This window comes from Bacillus rossius, chromosome 18 (assembly GCF_032445375.1).
Source record: "Bacillus rossius redtenbacheri isolate Brsri chromosome 18, Brsri_v3, whole genome shotgun sequence".
In the NCBI taxonomy this organism is placed as follows: Eukaryota; Metazoa; Arthropoda; class Insecta; order Phasmatodea; family Bacillidae; genus Bacillus; species Bacillus rossius.
This window is the reverse complement of record NC_086345.1, coordinates 8,636,905-8,657,118: the sequence shown is the minus strand read 5'-3', so window position 1 is coordinate 8,657,118 and position 20,214 is coordinate 8,636,905. Positions and strand designations below refer to the sequence as shown.

Genomic DNA, 20,214 nt, shown 5'->3' with positions numbered 1-20,214 from the left:
TCAACCAACTAACTCGTCAATCCGGGTAGGAAAACCAGAACCGTGCCCCGGAGACGAATGACATACTACACACCTCCTCCAAGTACACAATTTAAAGCGGAGGACAATGATGGTTTTTCAACCAGGGTGATCGGCACAGACACTCCAGGAGCCAGGCATGATTCCCCAACGACAGTCAAAATAGAGCAGAACTGGACGGAGCGGCAGCTACCAAGACCCGGGCACTACTCACCCTTTCCTGGTACACCATTTTCTTGGTGAAGGCAGATGGAGATAACGATGATGGTTGATTGTCCTGGTGTGAGGCGATGCGGTGATATCTTGTCCGGATGGGGATCACCACCGGGCCCATCGGCCGCAGTTACGTCATCTTTGTTGTCTTTTCCCTGTTCCTATTTCCTTATACAGTACTTTCCTCTCTTCTCCATCTTACTCTACATCAAACTGGTGGATTATTCCTCTGCGTGCTCTTTTCTCATAACATAGAGCATTGTTACAACATGACATCATATACTATTGCAGAAGAGTGGTCGAAGGGGGTTCTGCAAGCTGTCGATAGAGCGGATCGGAATAGCGTTAGGTTCATAAAGTTGATTTAACTATTTGATGACTTATTGCTTGGTAAAAGGGATTTTGAACTATGCGAGAAACACCCAATACTGTTTTGAAATAAAATAAATAAAGCTTGTTGTATATAAATTAGTACGACATGCAAAATTTTCCGTAATGCGACACCACAACATACGTGTCTATTTAAAAAAAGGGAATTATTTTCACTCTTTTTTTTTGCCTGATAGCTTACGCATTAAATCTCACACTCAATATACCTATGATATAATTTTATTATAAAGATGCAATCTAACGTATGGGCCCAAAACTACTTGAAAAAAAAAATTGGCTGTCTGTAAAGTCGGTTTAAGGACGATAGTTTAACGTGACGTCATTACAAAAATTGATGAAATGATTGCATACTTTTATGAATAAAATTGAATCATTTTTATTGAATTATCACTTTTTTGTATGGATAAAAAGAATGAGTGAAATTAAATTGACAGTTTAATTGATAAATTTACTTTTATTTGCACTCATTAATTCAAATATGTTTATTACTTTAACGAACAAATTATTATTTTAACTATAACTTTTATACATGTTTGCTATTTTAACTTCTTCCAATCTGTGTTATTCTGTTAAGGATAGGACGATGATAGGAAAAGTAGGAAACGAATGGGAGTATTTCAAGTTTAATGTGCCTCGAAAAAGTCAAATCGATGGTTGTTCCAATCGAGTGGAAGAGAGATAGATGCGGCGCAAGCGTACAATGAGCGTAACGGGACAATGTGCGTAACGGGACACTTTTTCGTGCGTGCAGCCGGCGTTCATCGAATTATTAGACGTTGTCACGTCAAAAACCCGTGTCTCAGTCTCGACAAATAGAGTTCATCCCCCGTGGGCAAGCCGAGGTAACGACGCCATCACAGTGCAAGAAAAAAGGTAACGAGAAAAAAAAGTAACTCTCGGAGCAAATAAAGTAGAGAGTCAGAAACTACAACACATATTGCAGAAATATATACGTCGCCAAGTTTGATACCATAATTGTGAATCTCTACTGTGCTTCACTTGCCGAAAACACAGGCGGCAGCCGCGCTCGATGGTGTGTTTGCGTTACAGCGCACTTGCAAACCTGTGCACTAGTACACTGTGCACTTTCATACTTGCTCACTCGTATACTTCCACACATTCGTATACACTCGTATACCCACCTGTAAACTCACCTGCAAGCTTGTATACTTGCACTTGTACATTTTTTCATACATTTGTGTTTCCTACGAAACATCCATCCCTCTATATGTGAAGTTTCCATACCTCTATCTGTAAAGGTTTTTATCCCTTTATCTGTGAAGTTTGCATCCCTCTATCCATTAAATTTCCATCCCTCTGAGAAGTTTTCATCACTCTATATGTGAAGTTACAATCCCTCCAACTATGAAGTTTCCATCTATCTAACTGTAAAGCTTCCATCCTTCTATCAGATAAGTTTTCTTCCCTCTAACTGTGAAGTTTCCACGAAATGTGAAGTTTCCATTCCTTTATCTGTGAAGTTTATATCCCTTTATCTGTGAAGTTTCCATCCCACTATCTGTGAAGTTTCACTTCTAACACCCGCATAGCGGCCACGCACCTGTTTTTGTATTATTTTTCACCCCCTCTAGATATTTACGAAAATCTATTCCGAAGATTTGACAATAGAAGTAAAAATAAAACACAGAAAATGAACTTGTTGTGAGTAACCATTCTCCAGCTAACCTGGCGAAATGATAACTACCGATATTTGCATGACACTCACGAATATCAGGGATCGTGGGTCTTCATCAGGCGTAATGCCACTTACAGGGATTATTATTCCTTATGTTAGTTGGAGTAAAATATGCCATATGAATGTGAGTCCTATTCTAAATGTTTGTAAAGTTATTTAATGAATTGTAAATGCTTTACAATGAACAGCTTATTGCGTGTGGGGATGGATGAAGGACATTACATTGCCCACCAAATGAATGCACAAACACGTATCCTGCCCGCATGACTCTACAGTAGAGACAGTCGTGTACAACCACGCAGAGCAACAGGAGCGGTACTTGAGCGAGCGTCCAAGTGTGTAGAGGTACACGGATACGTCTTCTGTAAGCTAGTCTTAAGCAAATTTGATGCTCAACTGAAAAAAAAAAGTTCTGATAATACGTCACTGGATTTACTCCTCAACGGGTTGTTGTATTTGTATCGTTTCTAATGTTAAAAATTACTATGTGAACAGCTTGAGAAGGGCAAACATTCATAGGACGAGTTTTGCCTGAAACGAGGCTCTGTGAGTCTCCTCTGTGACTGAAACATCCGCATGAGCTGCAATGAAACAGAATAAACGACGCGAAGATGCAGGAACCAAGCGGGGAGTGTGGCGCAGGGCCTTAACGATTTATTCCCGGCCCGCGCGATGGTAATTGTATTTGCAGTCGTCGGGCTCGCTTTATGCCCTTCGCCGAGCGAAGAGGAATCGAATCGGACTTCTCTCGGCAGCTGTGAAGACCTCCTTTGTGCGAGCGTCACCCATTCAAAAACAACTCCTCCTCAATCGATTTCTGGACGATTTTTTTTTCAAAGGCAAGATCTGGCAGTCTCGCCAGTTGCTCACTTTTACTCCTCTCTCTCTCTCTCTCTCTCTCTCTCTCTCTCTCTCTCTCTCTCTCTCTCTCCCCACCCACACACACACACACACACACACACACACACACACACACTAGATACCAGTCAGGAAAAAAGGCTTGCAAGGACAAAAAAACACCAGAATTTAGAAACATGTAACTTTTTTTTGTTTAGAATAAATTCGCCCTGAAATTATCTCTGAGTGCATTTAATTAAAAAAAAATATATATATATATCTACGTGGTGATTTTATACACTTTTTAGTTTCTGATTTTATTATTGTGGATTTTAATTCTTCGTAATTATTTCTTGGATGTACAATTCTAGTGCTGAACCACACGATGCAAAATTTTCGTTGTTTTAGCCTTTTTTTTTTTAAAGTGTTTTGGTGGTCTCATATTTATTGTATATTCGTATTTTGGTTCAATATTGAAATTAGGCTTCTTATGGAATACAGTGTAACCAGCGCGTATGTCTAAAGTAACATCTTGAACTGAAATATTATTTAGAGAACTCTTTTATGAAAATATTAAACAAACCTACTTAAGAGGGTTGTATTATAAATTATTGTTCTTCTATAATTTCGTTTTTTTAGGTAGTGGTTGTAAAAAAAATAATAAAACTGTGTGCAATTGTTTATAAAGTGCTTAATAAATTAAATATGTGTTTATATCAAAGTTTTTTTAGAAACTCAAAGGTCAGTTTCAATTTCAATCCTAGCATGAACATAGAGCATGCAATTGTGGGGTATAAAGTTTTGAATTAAAATATTTGTGACATATGTCGTAAAGCTCTTAACTTTTAGAATAATATTCATGACTAAATAAAATTTTCAAGGTGTTGGGAGAACAAAATTGTGTTAATTTAATATTGATTTACGAGAAAGCGAGAGTTATTTGATAAAAGCTACATACAAACGGTCGATTCAAAATTATGTAGCGTTTGATGGTAGGACTGGATTATAAATTTATTACTATTTTTATTTTTAAATGATTAAAAAGAATATTAATGAACTAACACTACACTACTATTACTTTTCAATCATCAGCATAGAATTTTTTTTTTTTCCTTGGAAACCGCACCTTTAAGCCTTAACAGTTTATTCACGTCGCAGTCAAGTAACGGTTCATTTGCGTACCGCAGTTCTCCGCACTGAATGCTCGATTGTGGTACGCGTACCGCGATATCGGTACGCCTGGCAGCCTGCCGCAAGGCGGCGCCGTGTTTACACGGGGCGGCGCGCGGGTGTGTGTTTGTGTTCGTCCTTCACCCACCTAGGCGTCGCGCCGCGCGATCGATCGATAGGCGGGTCGCAGCTGCGAGCCTCGCCGCTTGGCGCGCTGCGCTCGCTCTCCCCCTCCCACCCCTCCGCTGCTCATACATTCCTTGCGCGGCGCTCAGCTGTCACTTGTCGGTGCAGTTCCGCTCCGCGCCGCGAACAGCCAGTACTCCGCGCTTCTCCGCCATGTGGGCAACAATGGACTGAGTCGACATAACCTCTCACTCGCTCTCTTTGCAATTTTTTTTTTCTTTTCGTGTTTCAACTTTTCCTCACCCACCCGGGTGGGGAATAAAAAAACATACATGACCGGCTCTTCGCTATAAAACGATTGTTGTGCTTCACCGCTTTGAAGTCGATGGATGCGGCGTCGAAAACGAAACTGGAACCTTAACGAACGACTTATCTTTCCACTGGGGAGCTAGAAAATTTGCGGTGAGTCAGCCCATAGTTAGAATTTAATACATTGTGTGATAGGACGTAAGCTCTTTTTTTGAGTTAAGCTCGGATGTTGTTGGTAATATCCAATTGTTGCCCTATTTTCACGAGTCGAACCCGTGACTATTCGTCTGCTCGGCGTTCAAATTGGGCCTCTGCACTCTCGCCTTCGTTGAAAAGGTGAAAGTGTATTTGGAACAGTAAGCCGTTTCGTGTGTAAAAAAAAAAAGTGTTCATCTTTAGCCAGCGCTATACGGCCCTGGAACAAAAAAAAATCCCTTGATCTTCCAAAGCTTCAAAGCTGCCTTCCGTTCGATGCGAAAAGTTATTCGAATTCTTTTGACGCCAGCACACTTAGATTTGTCATTAGGTACTAGTTTGTTTTGTTGTGAAAATTCTTTCACAGATTTTATCAGGCAATTTCCTACTGGCACATCAAGCTTAATCAACAAATAATGTAATGTAAAAACATTGAAGAAAACTTGTGCGGAAATGATTAGTTCTGGTTTGAACTATTAACAACAGTTTCATCTGTATTTTTTTAGTGCGAGCCGCAAACCATTCAAAGGTTGTAGTTAACATTTCGGAATGATTCTAAGACACTATTCTTAAGGTCAATTATAATACCCTACATTCTGTAAAATATATACCCCCCCCCCCCTGGAATTTTGATAGCGCGAAGCAGGTGAAGAGCCGCTAATAAATCAAATATATTTAGACACATCTGTAATGTCAGCGTGACATTTTCCTATCAGATAGATTTTTTTCTTCTATTTTAATCTCGCGGTTGTCATAATTTTGTTTTTGCTAGATCGACAAACCGGTACATTAATTACGTATCTTTATTGTAAAATATTATTCTATTTTTTGTTGTTGTTTCTAGTTGTGTTGGGAAATGTTTTATTTCATTCACGTACAATGTTTTTTTTTTCTTTTTTTTCCGGAATCAAATATTAGATTTTTACTATACCTACAACTTTTACTCAGACGAGTACATTATAACAACCTATTAAGCTGTTGTAAACTTGGTGTAAATGTAATGGCTAGAATTTTTTTTTGTCTATTTAGTGTTTGTGGCGCAGCTGAAAACAACACTTTTACAAATATGCTGTATTTTGCTGTCGCGCTACTGCGATTACAACATAAGTGATTGTCCATGAACACGCTCTCTTGTGCTATCTAAATTTTCACATCTTAAGAGAAGCATATTGAAATACTCTATTGGTTTTACGTAGGAAAATAACCAAAGCATGTGAATATTGTCACACATATTATTGTTCTTTTAATTGGCGTTGAAACAATTTTTTTAATCGTCTTATCGAAACTGTGTTAAAGCTAGATAAGTTGTTCATAGGTTTAAGTAACCAAGAACTTAAACATTTAGGGTGAAAAAAAATCCATTTGTACTGATTTCGCAATGAAATTGCGCGCTTGAAACCCTGTTTCCGCATCTACGTTTCCAAAGCTGTCTCGTAACAACAGAATGGGACGATGAGGTGGTTTGAACGTCTGAAGCTATCTTGTGTATGCCGTCTGCGCTTCTTCCAGACACAAACAGTTCTATTTACCTTGTTTTACTAATCACCAGTCTTCAATAAACTGGACCCAACTGACTTGTTAGAAGCGAAACGTACTTACGGCCGGTAGGGTTTGTACACTGTAAGAAATTACAGTTAATTTACTGAGCTGTCAACGAAGAATTTGATTCAAATCTAAGAATTCTTAATAATTTTGAATAACTGAATCTTCGTAGTAACTACGCCGTATTTTGAATTCCCCCGGAGTGTATTTCGTTCTAAACAAAGGTAAATACACAAGTGCAGTAGATTTTAACCAGTTTTTGTAATTTTTTTAATTCCTAAGAATATATAATTGAATATATAATTGGTTTTAGCAGTTTTTTGTTAAATTTAGTTTATATAATTTAATTTTAAGAAGATGCGTGAAATGATTGATCTTGCTTTCCACTGGAAGCATCGTCTCCAGACGGCGCGACGCTGAGGGAAAAATTTCCCAAGCATTAGCGTTATACGCGTGAGGTGGTGCGACAAATATACGGGGCTGTTGCAAGACTTCCAGATCGGGAAGATTTATGCATTTCTATCACGTCGCGGCCGCCACGCTTATGACATTTACGTCGGAATTTAGATTTCGACAGATGGTTTTGAGTGATGGCATTAATTGAACTCTTATTGTATCATTATTTTTTAAAATCATGTTCCGTCTATTTATTGAAGTGTAAATAAATATCTTTGCTCTCGGTTTTGGACATTTAGTGGGAGTAATTTCACGAATGAAACGGAAGTCAGTTTGAACATCACATAATTTACCCCACGCGCAGGTATTAAAAAATAAAACCTTATATTTTCAAGTTTCCTTCATTACTTTGTTATAATTTATAACCCTAAAAAGAAATAAACAACTTAAAATATATGCATTACAATTTTCACAACCCTTGTTAACATTGAAATGTATAAATGCTTTCATCATACACACGATAAATTGCTAGCCTATATGTATTCGACGCCATTAAAATAAAAATAATTTGTACAGAAAACCTTTTACTGTTAAATCTTAAAAGTTTAATCAGCTCATTAAGGTTAAAGATTGTTTGTAGAAAGTATTTACAGACTGATTTCCGTGCTTCAAACCAAACTAACGAAGCGTATACTTAGTGTTATAATAAGTCTTTTAAAATTTTCGGGTCAATATTTTAGTAGTAGTATAACTTTTAAAGTTTGTACCTAAGGAACACGGCCCTTTTCTTCGCATACGAAATAGTTCAACTATAACACACATTTGAAATCTTTATTTTAAAATTAGTATTGTACAATATGTTTGAATATGTAGCATTTTTATAACTCTGGGCATGTAAATTATTCTGATTGGTGAAGAGAAAAAGGGGGAGGGGGACAAATCACGAAGACTTTGAATAACGTTTCTAGTGGGTTCAATATTACCTACCTGTGATTGGTGGAATTTTCCCCCCCCCCCTCCTTTTTTTCCCCTCTGGCAGAGCGCTGTTGAAACCTCATGTATATAATTTTTGATGTGTAACAGCTTATCTCTCGGTACACGTCATTTGGTGGGAGTAATTCCGTGAGTGCGACGGAAGTCAAGGGACGGAAATGTGTAACATCCACGGTGCTGCAATCTGTGGCGGATGGCGCTAACCAAAGTCTACAATTACACAGGGAAACTTGATAGTATTACCTTTTTTTTTTTTAATTTTAACAAGGTGGGCAGTATTTTAATAATATTGCTCGTCAAAAATCACGTCCAAAGCCGGGGTTTAGTAATTTTTCAGAGTCTTTTACGCTTTTATTTGAGCCGTTTCATTATGTATTTTTTTAATTTTCGCTCTGCAGTTAGAATGATTTCAACAATCGACGTAGGTAGCTGCTCCAGAAACAAAGTTTACATGTGGGAGTGGAAACTGCGTGTGATTCGTGCCGAGAAATGCAGTAGAAATCAAAATTTCCTTATGTGTATCACGCTCGGAATTATTTTAAAGTATTCTACGTTAAATGTCGTATTATAAGTGTATTTGCAATATAGAATAACACGAGTTTGCTCGTTCCCGAGGTTAGATATTGCATTTCTCTGGGGAGTAGGCCTACTGAAACACTCGCTCACTTTTTGTTAATGTGTCTTTACTCAATAATTTTTTTTGATCAAAATTTAATTCAAAATAAAATTCCTTTCAAGCACGTTAATTAAATAAAACTAACTATTTATGGATGTCGTATGTTTTGCGTGTTTGTAATTAATGGTAAACGTTATTTTGTATAGTCTATTCGTCTTTTTTTTTGTCGCACGAGTCAAATCCACTTGTGCATAGCAACGCGATATGTGCTGTAGTGCTTTGTGATTACAGAATCAACCTCTTCACTGAAAAAAACTTTTTCATTTGACCTTTTGTGATAAACTTAAAAGCATTAAAGTTTCAAAGTTGATGTACTGTATTCGATCTAGTAAGTTTTCCAGCCTTATAGTAGAGTTTAAATAAAACAAACCTAAGAAACTTTTTATAATGTCTACTTCAAGTTTATATTGTTGCTTTTGACCCCACAATTGAAATGTTTCTTACATACCAGATCAGAGTTAAAAATACCAAATTAATGCACAGTTTTGGTTAAGAGTTTTTACATATAAAACAAATTTTTTTTATTTCATCTAAGTAGTGCCTGAATATGAACTGCGTTCATTAATCTCGTTTTATTCATATTTATAAGAAAGTGACGTTTATTTGTTTCGTGTTTTAAGTGCTTCGTCCGAAATGTCATAGCAAAACATCCTCAAAGTGTGCGACGGGAATTGAGATATGCTTAGCGTGGTTTTGCGTTTCCAACACATGTCCTTAGCGAGGCGACCCGAGATCAGCCAGGATTATAGCAGGCTCATAACCACTTGGACGCCGACTAAGCGCTCATACATGAGCTGTGCCGGGTCACGCGACGGGTGGGTGATAGATCTTATTGACATGGGCAACGAGTAGTAGCATAGTCATGTATGTACGGGTATAGTATCCAGGTTGTGATGTCAGTCGCTATCTTTGATGAGATCCATTTTGTATGACGTCACGGCTATCATGTTAAAGGACATTGAGGACATAGTGAAACAAGGTTGGTTGATTTAAAAACAATGGATTAAAACACTGTTTAAGCTAAGTGGTTTTTATTAATAAATGTTTATAAAATAATGTATCTTTAAATATAATATTTTAATTTTTGTAATGAAAGGTCTAATTTCACTATAATAACAATAAAAGTATTTTGTAATTGTTCCTTCTGATTTACAGGAAGAAAAATATTCTATGATAAACAATATCTTATCATTTATATTATCTGAATAAGTTGTAAATCATACCCAGCTAAATACTCTTGTAAAATTAAAAAAAAACGTTAAAAAGTTAATTCCTATTCTGCGGGAAATCCCGACTGCACTGTAAATCCCAATTCTGTGGGAAACACCTATTCTATGGAGAATCCTCCTCCTGTGGGAAAATAAGTACCAGTCAGATGTGCAGATTTGCTAGACTAAAGTTATGTAACTTGTCTGGTTCAACATTAGTGGCAGAAAGCGGGATGTTGTACGGATTTCATTTGAAAATGATGAGAACCAAAAATAGTTAAATGTAATAAAAAAACGTGGTTTAAACATTAAAAAAAACCTGTCCAAACTAAGGTTTTTTTAAACCTGTTTTTTTTTTCCGGCAACCCTGTCGTGAAATGAAGTGTGGCCAGTCATGACAGAATCTGTGTACTTGTGAGTGACAGCAAAGTGATATTTACAAGCAGCGCAGGCTTCGTCTGGCCTTGTCTGAGGCTGCTTGGCTCGTGGTCCCAAGTCGCTCCGAAGGCAGACGTTTTGTTAGACATCGCAGTGCCATCGTCAGGTTAGCAGGAGACTGATTGAGAGCACTTTGAAATGAAACCCATCTCCTCATTTTTCCGGTGAAAATTCTGGGGTTGAACTTTTATGATATGAGCAGTGAGTCTTGTCTTCCAAGTGTTCGGGGTCTACTGCCGCCGTGGAAATCCCACAGCAGAAACGTCTCTGCGTGACCCGTGACGTAAAGCCCTTTTGAAACTACGCAACCATAAGAACTAGACGACCTTCCGAACATGGTTCTGCACGTCTGTAGTTGGGTCTCGCGTAACTAAACATTTCTCAAAAAAATTGGTTGTCTGTAAGGTCGGTTTACGGAAGATAGTTTAACGTGACAACGTCATAACAAAACAATGATGGAATGATTGCATACTTTAATGAATAAAATTGAATAATTTTTATTGAATTATCACTATTTTGCATGGATACAAAAAAAGAGTGAAATGAAATATACAATTTAATTGATAAATTTTCTTTTATTTGCACTCATTAATTCAAATATGTTTATTACTTTAACGAAGAGATTATTTTAACTATAACTTTTATACATGTTTGCTATTTAACTTCTTGCAATCTGTGTTATTCTGTTAAGGATAGGACGATGATAGGAAAAGTAGGAAACGAATGGGAGTGTTTCAAAGTTTAATGTGCTTCGAAAAAGTCAAATCGATGGTTGTTCCAATCGAGTGGAAGAGATAGATGCGGCGCAAGCGTACAATGAGCGTAACGGGACACAGCGTAACGGGACACGTTTTCGTGCGTGCAGCCGGCGTTCATCGATTTATTAGACGTTGTCACGTCAAAAAGGAGTGCCAGTGGTGCACAGTTCCCGACAGCACCACTCTTGAGAACCAATCACAGACCAGGCGGGCTGATGCCAACACTCGCGGATACTAGAGGTGTTCTCCACGCTGCACCGTAACACGTGACGCATTCGGCGTGTTTCGTTGTGATCCGCGAGACTTGTGACGTCAGAGGGCCAGCAACCACTGAATAATTGTGTGCTTTAGGTAAACCACTGTGTCAGTGAAATACGAAAAAAAAAAAAATGTTTCACTGATAAATAAAATATACTTTTATTTAGATTTTTTTTTAATTTCAGGCAATTGAACTATCTGAGATCTGTTTAATAATCTATTTTAAATATGTAGTAAAAAAATTGGGGCTTAAATGTTGCAATACGTGTTTTGTCACAGCAAAAATAAACTAACCTAACAGTTCCTAACCTCAAATAAATGTTTTTGTTAAACTGCATTTTAAATAAGGTTTGGCTCCTTGAAAGTTCCAGCTATGATGAAAAGAAAACAGTGCCCCACAAATTTCAAGTTATTTAATATTTATAATGGGTGAATTACATTGCCAACCTGTTTATTTGTTTCACAGCGGTAACTGATGCACACGTGGTATATAACGTAGCACCGGCGCGATAAATACCTTTTGAAATGCGTGTTAATACTCATAACTTCAGAACGTCATCGGTGGCTGGAGTTTAAGAGAAGCCTATGATGTATATTCTGTCTTCGGCCAACTATGGGATAATTTTTTATTACTTTACAAAATTGTGGATGGTTGGTTATGTTAGGTTAGTATAGCTGCATTGAAAATACTGTCAAATCATTTTAATGGTTGTTTGGGAATTGGCCGAAGGGAGATATTCGGGCTTGTTCGGGTCTGTGCAATACAGAATGCACATCGTAGGCTTCACGGAGGTTAACGAGGAATGTTGTGTTCGCGACGACGCACCTGCCCGCCCTGCGATGTTCGCCGTGCCTCAGTGTCGCAACACGCGTGTCCAACAACCAGCCCGCAGAAACGCGCGGGGTCGCGATGGTGCAACGCGACGTGATGGGCGTTGCGTATTCGGTTATTTTCCCCAGCCGACTGCGTGGCGCGTGTGACAGTCAGCGCGAGACTGCGTGAACACGCCGCTACTGGTTTTGGTTTTCAAAAATACCTACTTTATTCAATGAGTATGGAGTACAGAGGCCGAGGTCATGAATATAATATAAGACACTTGTCATATTTTGGACAATTCACACAATATCTTTATAAATTGTAGCCTATGTGTTATTCTGATGTATAAGCTATATTATTGTAAAGTTTCATTAAAATCCATTCAGCAATTTTTACGTGAAAGAGTAACAAACATCCATCCATCCATACTTGCAAACTTTCGCGTTTATAATATTATTAGGATAACAATGATAAATAACACCACAAACCTTGTGTAGCACCCACATACAGCAATACCAAACATAATAGTCTCTTCTTGCCAAGGGGGGGGGGGGGGGGACGAGAATCATTAACAGGATAAAGCGAAACAAGCAAAAAACACACTATATGTAGACATAAACACTAGGGAAAAATAGAATAAAAAAACTCACAAGCCGCTACTGGACAAGGATTGTAGTCTTAGTCTTAGCCTGGTTTGTTTGTATTAAGTACAGTCATACGTGTTCTTTAATTTTGTGTCAATTTATCAGTGAAATCTTCGAAAAGTTTTACTTGGCACAGTGATTACTCTGAATGTACGTTAAAATTAACTTTAATAATTTGAATATATATATATATATATATATATATATATATATATATATATATATATATATATTAAAACATTGATGGCCAAGGTATGCTCTGATATATATTTTTTTTGTCGCGGGGATTTTGCCGTTGCATCGCGTAATTCGTGGCACTTTCGTCGAGCTAGTGTTGTTCCAGCGAAACTTTCCCTGAAAAACTTGACAGTTCGCTGAAGTAGTGTATGTTATGCCACTGTCGTGTTCTTGCACAAACACGTGTTGCTGCGCTAAAGACAGCTGAGAGATGTGTGCCGCTGGTAGTACTACTGAGAACTGTCACAGGGCAGACTGTGGGGGGGATTTCCCCTCCCTACTTTATGGTAGTTTTGAAAATATCAGTTCGTTACTGTGTGAGAAGCCGCGTAGCCTACAGCTACTAATGTCGGCTCTTATGCCAGTATGTTAAGTGTCAATTTAAAAATTTTAAAAATCCCCGGTGTCGTTACCACAACGCCGAAATACCACAACGCCGAACGTACAATAACGCCGAATGCCAAACTGACCGCAACGCCGACAGCTATAAAACTGCGGTGTACCACAACGCCGAAATACAGTAAAGCCGAAAAATGTTGCCAAGGGGAGGGGGGCCCACAGGAGCGAAATGAAAAACTGAATGAATTTGTGTGTGTTAACCTAACCTAGGCTAGCCTAATCTAACCTTACCTTACCTAACCTAACCTAACCTAACCTAACCTAACCTAACCTAACCTAACCTAACCTAACCTAACCTAACCTAACCTAACCTAACCTAACCTAACCTAACCTAACCTTTGTGACGGTCCTGCAATGATATTTTTCGGCGTTAATGTATTTCGGCGTTGTGGTACACAGCAGTTTTCCAGCTGTCAGCGTTGTAGTCAATTTGGCATTCGGCGTTATGGTTTTCGGAGTTGTGGTATTTCGGAGTTGTGGTATTTCGGAGTTGTGGTATTTCGGAGTTGTGGTATTTCGGAGTTGTGGTATTTCGGAGTTGTGGTATTTCGGAGTTGTGGTATTTCGGAGTTGTGGTATTTCGGAGTTGTGGTATTTCGGAGTTGTGGTATTTCGGAGTTGTGGTATTTCGGAGTTGTGGTATTTCGGAGTTGTGGTATTTCGGAGTTGTGGTATTTCGGAGTTGTGGTATTTCGGAGTTGTGGTATTTCGGAGTTGTGGTATTTCGGAGTTGTGGTATTTCGGAGTTGTGGTATTTCGGAGTTGTGGTATTTCGGAGTTGTGGTATTTCGGAGTTGTGGTATTTCGGAGTTGTGGTATTTCGGAGTTGTGGTATTTCGGAGTTGTGGTATTTCGGAGTTGTGGTATTTCGGAGTTGTGGTATTTCGGAGTTGTGGTATTTCGGAGTTGTGGTATTTCGGAGTTGTGGTATTTCGGAGTTGTGGTATTTCGGAGTTGTGGTATTTCGGAGTTGTGGTATTTCGGAGTTGTGGTATTTCGGAGTTGTGGTATTTCGGAGTTGTGGTATTTCGGAGTTGTGGTATTTCGGAGTTGTGGTATTTCGGAGTTGTGGTATTTCGGAGTTGTGGTATTTCGGAGTTGTGGTGCGTCCCAAAATCCCCCAACTCCCCCGGAGCGCCACGGACTGTAGCAACACGTGACACGCGTATTGCCGCAGTCGGGCGCGCCTCGGTCCAGGGTCGCGTGAGGCTGTATCGACCAGGCCGCGGCCTTCCTGCGCCTCCACGCCGGCCGGCTGTGGTCCCGGCGCGCCCCAGTGACCTGCACACCTCTGCTGCACTGCACACCTCTGCTGCACTGCACACCTCTGCTGCACACCCCCTGATGCACCCCCCCTGATGCACCACCCCTGCTGCACACCCCCTGCTGCACACCCCCTGCTGCACACCCCTGCTGCACACCCCCTGCTGCACCCCCCCTGCTGCACACCCCCTGCTGCACACCCCCTGCTGCACACCCCCTGCTGCACACCCCCTGCTGCACAACCCCTGCTGCACACCCCCTGCTGCACCCCCCCTGCTGCACACCCCCTGCTGCACACCCCCTGCTGCACACCCCCTGCTGCACACCCCCTGCTGCACACCCCTGCTGCACACCCCCTGCTGCACCCCCCCTGCTGCACACCCCCTGATGCACCCCCCTGCTGCACACCCCCTGCTGCACACCCCTGCTGCACACCCCCTGCTGCACCCCCCCTGCTGCACACCCCCTGATGCACCCCCCCTGCTGCACACCCCCTTGCTGCACCCCCCTGCTGCACCCCCCCTGCTGCACACCCCCTTGCTGCACCCCCCTGCTGCACCCCCCCTGCTGCACACCCCCTGATGCACCCCCCTGCTGCACACCCCCTGATGCACCCCCCTGCTGCACCCCCCCTGCTGCACACCCCTGCTGCACACCCCTGCTGCACCCCCCCCCCTGCTGCACACCCCCTGATGCACCCCCCCTGCTGCACCCCCCCTGCTGCACACCCCCTGCTGCACACCCCCTGCTGCACCCCCCCTGCTGCACACCCCTGCTGCACACCCCTGCTGCACACCCCCTGCTGCACACCCCTGCTGCACACCCCCTGCTGCACCCCCCTGCTGCACACCCCCTGATGCACCCCCCCTGCTGCACACCCCTGCTGCACACCCCCTGCTGCACCCCCCCTGCTGCACACCCCCTGCTGCACACCCCCTGCTGCACCCCCCTGCTGCACACCCCTGCTGCACACCCCCTGCTGCACCCCCCTGCTGCACACCCCTGCTGCACACCCCCTGCTGCACCCCCCCTGCTGCACACCCCTGCTGCACACCCCCTGCTGTACCCCCCCTGCTGCACACCCCCTGCTGCACACCCCCTGCTGCACCCCCCTGCTGCACAACCCCTGCTGCACACCCCCTGCTGCACCCCCCCTGCTGCACACCCCTGCTGCACCCCCCCTGCTGCACCCCCCTGCTGCACACCCCCTGCTGCACACCCCCTGCTGCACACCCCCTGCTGCACACCCCCTGCTGCACCCCCCCTGCTGCACACCCCCTGATGCACCCCCCTGCTGCACACCCCTGCTGCACACCCCCTGCTGCACACCCCTGCTGCACACCCCCTGCTGCACCCCCCCTGCTGCACACCCCCTGATGCACCCCCCCTGCTGCACACCCCCTTGCTGCACCCCCCTTGCTGCACCCCCCCTGCTGCACACCCCCTGATGCACCCCCCCTGCTGCACCCCCCCTGCTGCACACCCCTGCTGCACACCCCTGCTGCACCCCCCCCTGCTGCACACCCCCTGATGCACCCCCCCTGATGCACCACCCCTGCTGCACACCCCCTGCTGCACACCCCCTGCTGCACAACCCCTGCTGCACACCCCCTGATGCACCCCCCCTGATGCACACCCCTGCTGCACACCCCCTGCTGCACACCCCCTGCTGCACACCCCCTGCTGCACACCCCTGCTGCACACCCCCTGCTGCACCCCCCCTGCTGCACACCCCCTGCTGCACACCCCCTGCTGCACCCCCCCTGCTGCACACCCCCTGATGCACCCCCCCTGCTGCACACCCCCTGCTGCACACCCCCTGATGCACCCCCCCTGCTGCACACCCCCTGATGCACCCCCCCTGCTGCACACCCCTGCTGCACACACCATCTGCACACACCATCTGCACACATCATCTGCACACACCATCTGCACACCCCCTGCTGCACCCCCCCTGCTGCACACCCCCTGCTGCACCCCCCCTGCTGCACACCCCCTGCTGCACCCCCCCTGCTGCACACCCCCTGATGCACCCCCCCTGCTGCACACCCCTGCTGCACACCCCTGCTGCACACCCCTGCTGCACACCCCCTGCTGCACCCCCCCTGCTGCACACCCCTGCTGCACACCCCTGCTGCACCCCCCTGCTGCACACCCCTGCTGCACACCCCCTTGCTGCACCCCCCCTGCTGCACACCCCTGCTGCACACCCCCTGATGCACCCCCCCTGATGCACACCCCTGCTGCACACCCCCTGCTGCACACCCCCTGCTGCACACCCCCTGCTGCACACCCCCTGCTGCACACCCCTGCTGCACACCCCCTGCTGCACACCCCTGCTGCACACCCCCTGCTGCACACCCCTGCTGCACACCCCTGCTGCACACCCCCTGCTGCACACCCCCTGCTGCACACCCCCTGCTGCACACCCCCTGCTGCACCCCCCCTGCTGCACACCCCTGCTGCACACCCCTGCTGCACACCCCCTGCTGCACCCCCCTGCTGCACCCCCCTGCTGCACACCCCTGCTGCACACCCCCTTGCTGCACCCCCCTGCTGCACACCCCCTGCTGCACACCCCCTGATGCACCCCCCCTGATGTACCCCCCCTGATGCACACCCCTTGCTGCACCCCCCCTGCTGCACCCCCCCTGCTGCACACCCCCTGATGCACCCCCCCTGCTGCACCCCCCCTGCTGCACCCCCCCTGCTGCACACCCCTGCTGCACACCCCTGCTGCACCCCCCCCCCCTGCTGCACCCCCCCCTGCTGCACACACCATCTGCACACACCATCTGCACACACCATCTGCACACACCATCTGCACACACCATCTGCACACCCTCGCTTACTACTGCACACCCCTGCACAGCTTAACGGAACACCTCAAATAGTTAATAAAGATCGCAGGCTTTCACGGCCTATTGTCTGCATTTTCTCGGGCTTCTGGGTGTTAGGTCGTGTCAGGTAACTTGTCTCACGACGTTTCGGCAAGTCATTGCGGTCTACCTGATGATGGTTAGCTGCAATTACTGCCGAAACGTCGCAAGACAAAATACCTGTCACGGCCTACACCCAGAAGCCCGAGAAAATGCACCTCAAATAGTGATACAAATTATGATATTCTGGAAAATAAAGTTTGAATAGTCAGAAAAATAAATGAAGAGGCCATAAATTAATTGAACTGATCTTAAGAAAGGCTAGGCATGTTTAGCCAACCCATTACCTGTGTCATGCATATTGTATTTTTGTGTTCACACTTTGTTTCCCGCCATAGGCGTAGTTCGGGGGTGGCAAGGGGTGGCAGTTGCCCCCATAATTGTCCAAACCAGTTTTTAACCACCCCATTTTCAAGTAAAAATATCAATTTAGAAACTTACACGATGAAAGATAATGCAGAACAATCAATTGAAAATAGACATATTATTAAGTTGTGTGTAAACTATATTTACTTTACAAATGGTTGGGCTATTTATTAAAGTAATTAATAATGAATATTTTAGGGTAAATAGATAATGTCAACAATTTCTTCGTGATTTGTGGTGAAAATAGTGTAGTTAGCTTTAAAAACTGATTCATGCTAGATTTTTAAATTTACTACTAATAAAGTGATTCCACATTCCCAGACCCCTTTTACTCGTGGCGGCATTCCACCCCCCCAAACCCCCTTTACTCGTGGAGCATTTACACCCCCAGACCCCCCTTACTCGTGGGAATATTTACACCCCCAGAACCCCCTTACTCCTGGGGGAATTCCACACCCCCAGACCTCTCACTCGGAGGGGTGAGCATTCCACATTCCCCATAACCCCCTTACTGGTATTCCACACCCCCAGACCCCCAGTACACCTTTCCACCCCAGGTTAAAAAGTTGAAAGTACGCGTTTCGCGAGTGCGATGTGGTAAAAAAACTTGTGCATACTTCTCGGGCATTTTGTCACTGTGCAAGAAACCGAATGAACAGTTGGTGACTGGCACAAATGTCATCTAGCCGAAAATGGCAAGTGACTTGGGAATTCTGGTAGTGGGTATTGGTGGACACTCTGTACTATCACTTCGTTGTCTTCTAGATTTTATTATTTATGATTTAGTGATTCAATAAAGTCAAAAGTTTTCATTTGATGGTTATATAAACTTTAAATTTTGTTATAATTCAACACTAGCATGAACCAAGAGAATGTAGCCAAAATTTTGATCTAACCATTTATGTGTTTCATTTGTCTAAACAAACAAAGTGATTTTAGATTTTAATTGGGAAATCTATAGAAAATGAGATTTTCTCCAAAAAATGAAGACAAAACTCAATTTTGGGAGATATGTGAACGAATAATGAATGCATTTGTAAACAGTCAACGCTAGTTATGTAATGAATTCAGTTAGAATTAAGAATAATATGAGCCAGAATATGTTCATGAGGGGAAGGGTGGGGAATGGTATCAGTCGGGAAAACCGACGCAGCAGTTGGTGTGTACCTGGCCGTGTCTAGTCGGCACTTTTTGGTTCCATACTACAGGGTGTCCATTAATGAAACTTCCAGTTTCACTTGTATATTATAACAGTTTAATTTAAACTATTCACAACAAATCATGCATCAATTGTAGGTATAATTTTTTTTCCTTAAAATTTTTCTATATGTGCATCCTTAGATATACAGAACATATCCAACCTGAAGTCCAATTCTCCCCACACTTAGGTTAACAAGTCCGGAGTAATGGAAGCAATAGCCTCTTCAATTCTGTGTCTCAACTCTGGCAAATCATTAGGTAGCAGCGGAACGTACACGATCTATTATAAAGCCCCAATAAAAAAAAAGTAAGTTACTTGGCGTTATATCAGGTGAACGCGTAAGCCAGCGAAAAAAAAAGAGCTCTGTCGTCCTTAATCGCCCATAACAACGGCGGATGTTTTTACCTCATGGGGGATCACGCACGTTGAACTGAAATTACAGATTTACTCCTAGCAAATTGCAGGAAACAAAAACAGGCTTTACACTCAGGAGTCGCCATTTGGGGTAGGTGGCGCTGCACAGCGAGAAAACAAAACTGAGACTCGCGCATGCACTAAAGCGGTTTTGGATTATCCTATAGTTGTGACCTTGAAACCAACACTCTAAAACTGTTACAGTTGCTACCATTAAAGATGTGTAACTGGGACATTCTTGGCTCTGCCGCTGTGGTCCGAGTAGGACATTTGGCCCGCACTATACAGTGTTCTGCCGCTGTGGTCCGAGTAGGACTTTTGGCCGGCACTATACAGTGTTCTGACGCTGTGATGCGAGTATGACTTCTGGCCGGCACTATACAGTGTTCTGCCGCTCTGGTCCGAGTAGGACTTTTGGCCGGCACTATACAGTGTTCAGCCGCTATGGTCAGACTAGGACTTCTGGCCCGCACTATACACTCTTCTCTCGCGGCCGGGAAAGTGCGCCGGACAACACGCACGTCTTAGCAACTGGGGTGCGGAGAATTATTCAGCGCGGCCGGCCTACATGAGGGGCTGCGTCTTCAGTCAACCTGCTGCGGCTTTTACTTTGCGTTCGCTCATGGCCCTCGCCTCTGTTCCCTCGCCGGTGTAAAGAGGGAAAGCCTTGTTTAAAAAAAGGGTCGGCTTAAATTTGACGGTCATGGCCGT

General features: G+C 43.8%; 1 protein-coding gene across 4 annotated transcripts in view; it reads left to right on the top strand.

The window, feature by feature from the left end:
* LOC134541079 (uncharacterized) overlaps nucleotides 1–20,214 on the top strand; it is a 169,529-nt gene that overhangs the window by 5,669 nt on the left and 143,646 nt on the right. For 2 of the 4 annotated variants that reach the window (XM_063384227.1, XM_063384225.1), the window contains exon 1: nucleotides 4,574–4,912. The exons of 1 other annotated variant lie outside the window; for it this stretch is intronic. The gene's annotated coding sequence lies outside the window, so the exon portion shown is untranslated. Of the gene's footprint in view, nucleotides 1–4,573; nucleotides 4,913–20,214 lie in introns of those variants that run through there. One more of the 4 variants, XM_063384228.1, reaches the window with a different exon arrangement.